Source organism: Dendrobates tinctorius, unplaced genomic scaffold, assembly GCF_039654945.1.
Source record: "Dendrobates tinctorius isolate UK_male_01 unplaced genomic scaffold, ASM3965494v1 ptg000003l, whole genome shotgun sequence".
Taxonomy (NCBI): Eukaryota; Metazoa; Chordata; class Amphibia; order Anura; family Dendrobatidae; genus Dendrobates; species Dendrobates tinctorius.
In genome coordinates this window covers 33,770,481-33,780,597 of record NW_027361671.1, presented here as the reverse complement: position 1 = coordinate 33,780,597, position 10,117 = coordinate 33,770,481, and the positions used below count along the sequence as shown (strand labels likewise).

Sequence of the window (10,117 nt, the reverse complement as noted above, 5' to 3'; positions counted from 1 at the left end):
TGCTCAGTATTTCATTTTGGTCCCTGTAATTATTTTACACAGTCTGTAGCGATTTTAGTTCTTTTATATGCCACTAGTTGCTGTTTTATTTTATTTTAAGTCTTTTTACACCTTTTTTCTGTTGTTTTCAGGGGAGATTAATAAAATTACATAATTCTTATGTATTTTGGATGTGCCGGATTTTGTTGGTGCTCATATACCTTTCTCTTTGTTGGTAATACATTGTGTATCTATACCAGTCTCTGCAATCTTGTTGATTGTTTTGGGTGCCCGACTAGATCTTCTTCCTGTTAAATTTAAAAAAACATTACACACATAGCAGTTTTAATATTTCGATTTGGCAGCCAAACAACTATATTGTGTATATTTTTTGATGCGGCGCTCCTACCGCCTAGCATTTATTGTTACGTTGTCATTTTTTGACAGAGGGAATTAATCAGCATAACCAAAAATATTAACTTAAAGTATTACATTAAATCATGTAAACGTGTTTTGCACATCTCTTTGTTTGTCACATGACCATGTTTTCGGTCTGAGAAGTAGATCCGACAAAACATCTGATTGCATTCGGACCAATGTTATTGTAGGGGGACATGCACATATCCTATATTTTCCTTGGCCTGAGCCTATCCAAAGAAAAAAAATAAAAAAATCGCAACATGCACAAGATGGATTCGATTATCGGATGACACTCAACTCAATGAGTGTGTAGAAAACATTGGACTGCACTCGGATGACATTGGAGCAGTCTGATTCCCACGTACTGACAGAATGGAGAAGATGGAGAATTTTTTTTCTCTTCTTCTCAAAGAGAATCGGATCACATTATGCTCACACTCTGATCAAATGCTGATTACTCATTAATGTTTTTTTAGGCTGTGTTTACATGAATTGGTCACAGTGAAGTTGAAATTAACTAGAGCCCTGTATGGACCTCCTCTTTCCACTGTTTCCTTACACAATCACTTATCCTGCAGGGAATAGCTTAGTTACTCACCGATAACGGTGTTTCTCGGAACCCATGACAGCACCACGGAGAGAGGGGATCCGCCCTTCAGGGACAGGAACCTACAGATAAAAGGGTGGTACCTCTCCTCCGCCTTCAGTTGGTTACAGAGCATCAGAGGGTCTTCCAGGCTAGTTAGACAACAGAAATATATACACAATATTATAATACTGCTTATTTATCAAAAGCACCGTGCCTAAACGGAAACACTCTACTAACAGTAAAACGTGCTCACCACACTCGTGAAGGGGAGGGGAATAAGCGGGTGCTGTCATGGGTTCCGAGAAACACCGTTATCGGTGCGTAACCAAGTTATTCTCTCTCACCCATGACAGCACCACGGAGAGAATTACAGAGATTGGTAGCTTAGGGAGGGACCACCGCCTGAAGGACCCTTCTCCCGAAGGTCAGGTCAGACGTAGAGGCTAGATCTAATCTATAGTGCCTGAAAAAGGTCGAAGGTGATGACCAGGTGACCGCTGTACAGATTTGTTCTATTGATACCTCAGATCTTTCAGCCCATGAGGTCGCCATTGCCCTTGTGGAATGAGCTCTCAGCCCCTCCGGGATGGTATTTCCACTGAATGAGTATGCCAGGGCAATCACATCCCTTATCCACCTTGCCAGGGTACTCTTGGATGCCTTGAGCCCCTTCCGAGGACCCTGGAAGCATACAAAAAGAGAGAGCCTTCCTTCCTACATTTTTGGTGGCCTCTAAGTACCGTACTAGGCACCTTTTAACATTTAAAGTGTGGAATTTTTCTTCCCCCTTATTTTTTGGATTTGGGCAGAAAGAAGGAAGGACTACCTCTTGGGACCTGTAGAAATGTGATGATACTTTAGGTAGATAGGCCGGGTCAGGTTTTAGGATGACTCTATCCTCTAGAATTTTTGTAAAAGGTGGCCCTGCTGATAAGGCTTGAATATCGCTCACTATTCGAGCTGATATTAGTGCCACCAGAAGCACCGTTTTAAGTGATAGGATTTTTAGGGGTGCCGAGTAAATTGGTTCGAACGGAGGGCCTGTCAGTGTTGAAAGTACAAGATTCAGGTTCCATGACGGTAACCTTTGACTAGCTATTGGCCTAGATCTGGTGCGGCCTTAATAAACACCGTGCTACCCAAGGGTCACCTGCCACATCATGGTTATAGAGGGCGCCTAACGCCACTATTTTTACTTTTAATGTGTTGACTGCCAGACCCTGTTCTAGGCCCTTTTGTAGAAATTCTAGGATCTTATCAATCTGAACCCCGTCCTGAACCTTTACTCTAGAAGTGGATAGGAATTTTTTCCATGTTCTGCCGTAAGCTCTCATCATAACTGGTTTCCTACTTTTTTGTAATGTAGTTATCAGGTTCTCTGAAAATCCCCTGTCCCTCATCAGCGCCCTCTCAAAATCCATGCTGTTAAATGGAGGTTCGGTGCCAGAGGATGTAACACTGGGCCCTGCGACAGCAGGTCCGGGAGATCCGGTAGGATCCATGGGTCGGTTACTGAGAGCATTCTTAGCCAGGAAAACCAGGTTCTTTTGGACCAGAAAGGGGCTATCAGTATCATTCTTGCCCAGTCCTCCCTGACTTTCCTTAGGACCGCTGGAATGAGCATGATTGGGGGAAAGGCATATGTTAGACTCTATGTCTATGGGAGCATAAACGGGTACAGAGTTAGAGGATTCCCCCTGGGATCTAGGGAGCAGAAGGTTTCTACTTTTTTGTTTTTGAAATCGGCAAACAGATCTATGTCTGGAGTCCCCCACATTTTTACAATGTGCCGAAAAATGGACCACTTTAGTACCCATTCCCCCTGTCATAATTGGGTGCGGCTCAGAAAGTCTGCCCTTTGATACTCTGTACCCCGGATGTGTAGGGCTGACAGAGATAGCAGGTTTGCCTCCGTTAGTTTGAGGATTCTGGCAGATGTGTCCATTAGGGCTTGGGACATGGTTCCCCCCTGATGATTTATATAGGCCACTGTGACTCGATTGTCAGAAAGAATGTGGACATGGTGATTCTGGAGCAGGGGTAGGAAGTGTGTCAGTGCATAGCCTACTGCTAGAAGCTCTTTTTGATTTGAGGAGGCTTTTAATTCTTGATCTCCCCACACGTCCTGAGCCACCTCATTGTTCAAGTGTGCTCCCCATCCCGTGGGACTGGCATCCATTGTCACTATGTGTGTTATCTTGGTTACCCATGGGATCCCTTTGGACAGATTTTCCTGGTTTCCCCACCAAGCTAGGGAATGAATAGTTCTTGAATTTAGGGTAATACGATGCTCTAGGTGTCCCCCTATTGCTGCCTGGTTGGCTAATACGTCCCACTGGAGATCTCTCATGTGTAACTGAGCCCATTGAACTGCTGGCAGGCAGGCGGATAGGGAACCCAGCAGTGACATAGATTTCCTTAATGTCATAGAGGGATTTTGGATTGCTCTTGCTGTAATTTGAGCGATTTTCTCCTTTTTGTGGTCTGGGAGGCGACACTCCTGAATGTTTGAGTCCAGTGTTAGACCCAAGAATTCTTGTACCCTGCTGGGCTCCAATCTTGATTTTTTTAGATTTAGAAGCCAGCCTAGGCCTTGTAGAGTGTCCATCACCCTGTCCCTCTGTTCCCTGCATTTTTGAGCCGAGCTGCCTGCTATTAGGAAATCGTCTAGATACGGGATTATTACTATGTCTTGTTCCCTTATATGAGCCATCATTTCTGCTACTATTTTGGTAAATACACGCGGGGCTATCGATATTCCGAACGGCAGGGCTCTGTACTGGAATTCTTTCACCTTGCCCTTTATTGAGACGGCTAACCTGAGATATTTTCTGGAGTCTTTGTGGATAGGGACGTGATAATAGGCGTCGCTGAGATCTAACACCGTCATATAGCAGTTTGGGAACGGGATTTTGGTGGTGGACCTGATCGACTCCATTTTGAAGCTCTGATTCCTGACGTATTCGTTAAGCTTTTTCAGATTTATGATTGTTCGAAAGGTGCCGTCCAGTTTGGTTACTAGAAAAAGAAGGGAGTAGAACCCTCTGCCCATATCCTGCAGGGGAACCTCCTGGAGGACTCTTTTTTTACTAGGCCTAGGACCTCGCTTTCTAGTGCTTCCTGTTCTCGCGTACTGGATCTCAGCAACGTTATTACATACTTTTGAGGTGGAAGAGAGAGAAAGTCTATTCTTAGGCCCTCCTGGATTAGGTTTACTATCCATGGGTTGTTTGAAATTCTCCTCCAGGCTGGAAGAAAAAGGGTTAACCTCCCCCCCCACCCTGGGCGTACTGTCACTTGGAGGGCTTTTTGTCTCGGGAAGAGTTACTAAAGAAGAACCCTCTCTCTCTTCTTTTGTCATCCCACTTTTGTTCCCTCGTTGGTCTCCTCTGAAAAAACCTCCTATTTCGAAAGGGCCTTTTAAATACTGCTGGCCCCAAATTTGGGAACCCTTTCTTCTTGTCCCCTGCTTTCTGGAGGATGTCATCTAACGTCTCCCCCAAAAGGAATTTCCCTTCACAGGGGATTGAACATAATTTCATTTTGGTCTGTAGGTCCCCTGGCCAACTTTTAAGCCATAGTGTTCTTTGGGCCGCGTTTGAAAGTGCTGCTGTTTTGGACGATAGCCTGACTGAATCGGCCGATGAGTCCGCTAGGAAGGCAGCCGCTCCCCTTATTACTGGGATAGAATCTAAGATCTTATCCCTTGGTGTCCCTTCTCTCAGCTGTTTCTCAAGTTGGTCCACCCATACCATTAGCGCTCTTGAAGTACATGTCGCCGCTATGGCTGGCGTGAGGTTACCGCCTGCTGACTCCCATGTCCCCTTTAGAAACGTATCTGCCTTTTTATCTAGGGGGTCCCTGAGGGCGCCCATGTCCTCAAAGGGAAGGGCGAATTTCTTTGAGGCCTTTGCGACTGCTACGTCGAGCTTCGGGGCTTTATCCCAAGATGTAGATGCCTCCTCCTCAAAGGGATATTTTCTTTTAAGGGAAGGGACTGTAGTATTTTTCCTGTCTGGCTTGTCCCATTCTTTTTTGATTAGGCCCTTGACAATTTCGTTAAGCGGAAATACTCTCTTTTTTCTGGCCTAGTCCCTCGAAAATTATATCCTGGACTGTTTTATCCGGCCTAGGGTCCAATACCCCTCATATTAGACCTTACAGCTTTTACTAGTCTGTCTACCTCTTCTAGGGTAAAACAGTGACGCCTTCCCGTTTCCTCGTCTGAGGATGAGGAGCCGGATTCCGAGGTTTTAGACGTGATTTCTCCAGACGTGGAAGAGTCTGACTGGGAGGTTCCTATCGTGTCTTTCTTCCTCGTTTTATCCCTATGCTTAAGGGATACGAGGGCACACTGAACCTCTGATTTGATTGTGGCCCTTAGGTCGGATGCGAAATCCGGAGTCTCCTGACAAAGAATTTTTGTGCAAGACTCATAGTTTTTTCTCCCATGATACAGATAGGGGTCTAGGGCAAGTGGGGCATTCGCTGTTCTTTTTTTCCCCTTCTTTCCCTAATAAGGGAGAGGAATTGTATTACAAGCGTGAACATTCACAAAGATAACTTACCCCCAAAGGTGCGCGGCTGCAGGTACCGGTTCGGGAGATGGAGTCAGGTCCTGTATAGGCTGATCTCCTGGTGGCGATTTGCTCCTTGCCACTGACGTACTGTGCCGCATGGAGTGACTGCTGGAATGGCCATCTCTGTTTCGTTCCTTCTGACGGTGGTGGTGTTGGTGGTGCTGCTGCTTGAGCTGCAGCCTGGCATGCTGGTCCTGTTGCTGGTCGCTATCCCCCATTATCAGGATCGCTTCCAGCCAGGAGTTCTGAATCCACCATTTTTAAATTTGCCACCCCCATGACGTCACCGCTCCCATCCTGCACCGCGCTGGCCGGGGAGCATGCTCCTGCGCATGCGCCGGTTTCAGGGACCCGGAAGCCGCTCCTCTACTCCCGGGGCAGCGGCCATCTTAGTACTCTCTGTACCATGGCGCTGCCCGCACATCCACCGGGTCCCCGCGAGCCGCGATCTCCTTTTCGGAGCGGCGGCTCCGACGTCTCCCCCCCGCTCACCCAGCAGCCCGCATCGGCCCCAGCGGTGGCGGCTTCGGGCACTGCTCCTGCCGCGACAGGGACCTCCCTGCTGCCGTATACCAGACAGGTCGACCCCGGATCCAGACACTTCTCCTTCAAATCACAGGTACGCCATACTGTGGGTCCCCCCGTCAGGGACAGGAACCCAACTGAAAGCGGAGGAGAGGTACCGCCCTTTTATCTGTAGGTTCCTGTCCCAGAAGGGTGGATCCCCTCTCTCTGTGGTGCTGTCATGGGTGAGAGAGAAACAGATGTTTCACCTTCAAGATGGAACGGCCGATTGAAATTTCTCTGCGGCTTTGCTGGTGAAACTGATGTTTCACTATAACAGTGGTGGCAAATCTATGGCACGGATGCCAGAGGGGGCATGCAGAGCCCTCCGTGTGGGCATGCGCGTCATCGCCATGTCGCATCAGTGGGTCAGGGCCGGCGAGAGAGCAGTTCAGCGACGCCAGCCTGTCCTTAGACACTCATCCAGCTGAAGTGTATTGCAGTGCACGAACGAGCCAGGTTAAGGACCATATACAAGGAAGGGGGAGCTTATACAAGGATTGAGGAAGCATATATATGGATGGGAGAGCATATACAAGGATGGGGGCATATACATGAATTGAAGAGCAAATACAAGGATTGGGGGCAGAATATACATAAGTGGTCAAAATTGTTGGTATCCCTCGTGTAATGATAGAAAAACCCACAATTGTCACAGAAATAACTTGAATCTGACAAAAGTAATAAATCAAAAATGATGAAAATGAACAAATGAAAGTCAGACATTGCTTTTCATCCATGTTTCCACAGAATTTTAAAAAAAAAAAGCTCATGAAATAGGCCTGGACAGAAATGATGGTACCCCTGATAATAATGTGACAAAAGAGGCATGTTAAATCAAGGTGTGTCCACTAATTAGCATCACAGGTGTCTACAATCTTGGAATCGATGTGTGGGCCTGTATAGAGGGCTACAGATACACACCATGTCACCAAACAGCACAGTGAGTATCACACTCAACATAGACCAGAGGAAGCGAAGAAAAGAGTTGTCTCAGGAGATAAAAAAGAAAATTATAGACAAACATGTTAAAGGTAAAAGTTATAAGACCATCTCCAAGCATCTTGATGTTCCTGTGACTACAGTTGCACATATTATTTAGAAATTTAAGCTCCATGGGACTGTAGCCAACCTCCCTGGACGTGGCCGCAGGAGGAGAATTGATGACAAATTAAAGAGACGGATAATACAAATGGTAACAGAACTTCTATACAGATTAAAGGTGAACTTCAAGCTCAATTTACAGTGTCAGATCGCACCATCTGTCGTTGTATGAGCCAAAGCGGATTTCATGGGAGATGACCAAGGAGGACAACATTGTTGAAAAAAAATCATAAAAAAGCCAGACTGGAATTTGCCAAATACATGCTGACGAGCCACAAAGCTTCTGGGAGAATGTCCTATGGACAGATGAGACAAAAATGGAACTTTTTGGCACGGCACATTAGCTCTATGTTCAGAGACAGAAAAATGAAGCATATCAAGAAAAGAACACTGTCCCTACTGTGAAGCATGGAGGAGGCTCTGTTATGTTCTGGGGCTGCTTTGTTGCATCTGGCACAGGGTTTAGAATCTGTGCAGGGAACAATAAAATCTCAAGACTATCAAGGGATTCTAGAGAGAAATGTGCTGCCCAGTGTCAGAAAGCTTGGTCTCAGTCGTAGGTCTTGTAACAGGATAATGACCAAAAACACCCAGCTAAAAACACCTAAGAATGGCTAAGAGGGAAACCTACATTGGACTATTCTGAAGTGGCCTTCTATAAGCCCTGACTTGAATCCTATTGAGCATCTTTGGAAAGAGCTGAAACATGCCGTCTGGAAAAGGCAACCTTTAAACATGAGGCAACTGGACCAGTTTGCTTTTGAGGAGTGGGCCAAAATACCTGTCGAGAGGTGCAGAAGTCTCATTGACAGTTACAGGAATAGATTGATTGCAGTGATTGCCTCACAAGGTTGTGCAACAAAATATTAAGTTAAGGTTATCATCATTTCAGGAGTTTTAAATTTTTTTTATTCCGTGGAAGCATGGTTGAAAAGCAATGTCTGACTTTCATTTGTTCATTTTCATAAATTTTTGATTTATTATTACTTTTGTCAGATTCATGTTATTTCTATCACCATAGTGGGTTTTTCTGTCATTAAACGAGGGGTAGCAACAATTTTGACCACGTGTGTAAATGGATTGGGTTAGCATATACATGGATTGGGATAACATATACTAGGATGGGAGAGCATATACATGGATGTGGGCATATACATGAATTGGGGGCGCATATACATGAATAGGGGTCATATACATGGATTGACTGAGCATATACTATGATTGGGGAGCATAAACAATGATCAGGGGGCACATACATTGATTGGGGGGCATGTACATGGATGTGGGGCACATACATGGATTGGGGGGCATATACCAGCATGGGGTACATGTATACCACAATGAAGGGCATATACCAGGACGGGAGGTCTATACCAAGATGAGAATTTTGTTCCTTTTTTCTCACTTTTTCTTTGCCTTGGCCTTTGATTAGGAGTCACTTATAAAAATCAATCTGGCCCCCACCTTTATTACTTATTATCACTCTTTTTCCTTGATGAATTTGTGCTTTTTTACGTTATCCTATCCTGTCATTTGATTTGCAGTTTGTTTTTTTACTGTATGTAAATAAATATATATGCACATATATATCCGATTTTTGCTTTTTATATGTACTGTGAGTCTGTGACTAATGAAGGTCATTGCATGACCGAAACATCTTTATTTTTGGATTGCCTGCACACAATAAAATTGTTCAAAAAACACGAGAAAAAGGCAGAGATGCTTATCTGCCCAGGCCTACAAAAAATGCACAGTGTGCAGTGGACCCAATTATAGATGGCGGCAACACAGGTGTAACAATACCGATGAAACAACCATTTTCAACCTACCAATCCATGGAGGTGGTGGCTGTTTGGTATATTAGTGCACAAAAAAATAATCTGTATGCAGCACTGTTCAGATACAGGTAATGCAGAGCATCTGGCTTACAGCATATTAGTAACGCCCATACTTTTATATCAGGCAGACTGCCCAGTGCTAACCAAAATGCATCCTGTGTGAACAGATGCCACAGTATACAGAGCCATCTGCACCTTGAAAGATAAATAAAGTGCAAAAAACACGTATAAATATATGGGCGGTATTAGTTGATATTATGGCCAAAATATGGAAGCTCGCAACTAAACAGCAAAACCACAAAGAGAGGACTTAGAAATCCTCCAGAAATTATTTAAAAAACACCAGAAAAAAGGCAGAGATGCTTATGTGCCCAGGCCTCCAAATAAGTGCACTATCAGGGTGCATTGGACCCAATTAAAGTTGGCAACACAGGTGCAACAATACCAATGAAACAACCACTCTCAAGCTACCAATCCATGAGGTGGTGGCTGTTTGGTATGTTAGTGCACAAAAAATAATCTGTATGCGGTGCTGTTCACATACAGGTAATGCAGAGCATCAGTCTTAGGCTGGTTTCACAGTAGCGTTTTTTAGCACAGCGCATCGTGCGCGTACATGTGCAATGCGCCCCTATGTTTAACATGGGTGTGCATGGTCTAGCGTTTGTAAGCATTTGTAAGCGTTTTTGTGCGCATGCGTTTTTTCCAGTGTGTGCCTAGGCACGCCGGACGCACCATGTTGCATTTTTTGTGCGCCCAACCTGTGTCAAAAAAACGCATGCACACACACAAAAAAAAATCACATTACAGTCTATGGGAACGCCGGTGTGCGCATGGACATGCGCACGTCAGCGTTTTAAGAGTTCACATGGCAACAAACTGGTTAAAACGCATGCGCATAAAATAAGCAAACGCATGCAAAACGCTTGATGCGTTTTTTTGTATGCGTTTGGACTGCACACACAGCGCAAAAAACGCTAGTGTGAAAGTAGCCTTACAGCATATTAGTAACGCCCATGCTTTTAGATCAAGCGGGCTGCCTA

At 45.1% G+C, this 10,117-nt stretch overlaps 1 long non-coding RNA gene across 1 annotated transcript in view; it reads right to left on the bottom strand.

Annotated features, from left to right (window-relative positions):
- Positions 1-200: 200 nt before the first annotated feature.
- Positions 201-10,117, bottom strand: part of LOC141089309 (uncharacterized) — a 165,010-nt gene continuing 155,093 nt past the window's right edge. The window contains exon 3 of the long non-coding RNA XR_012232258.1: positions 201-287. This is a non-coding gene — a long non-coding RNA (uncharacterized lncRNA). The remainder of the gene's footprint in view (positions 288-10,117) is intronic.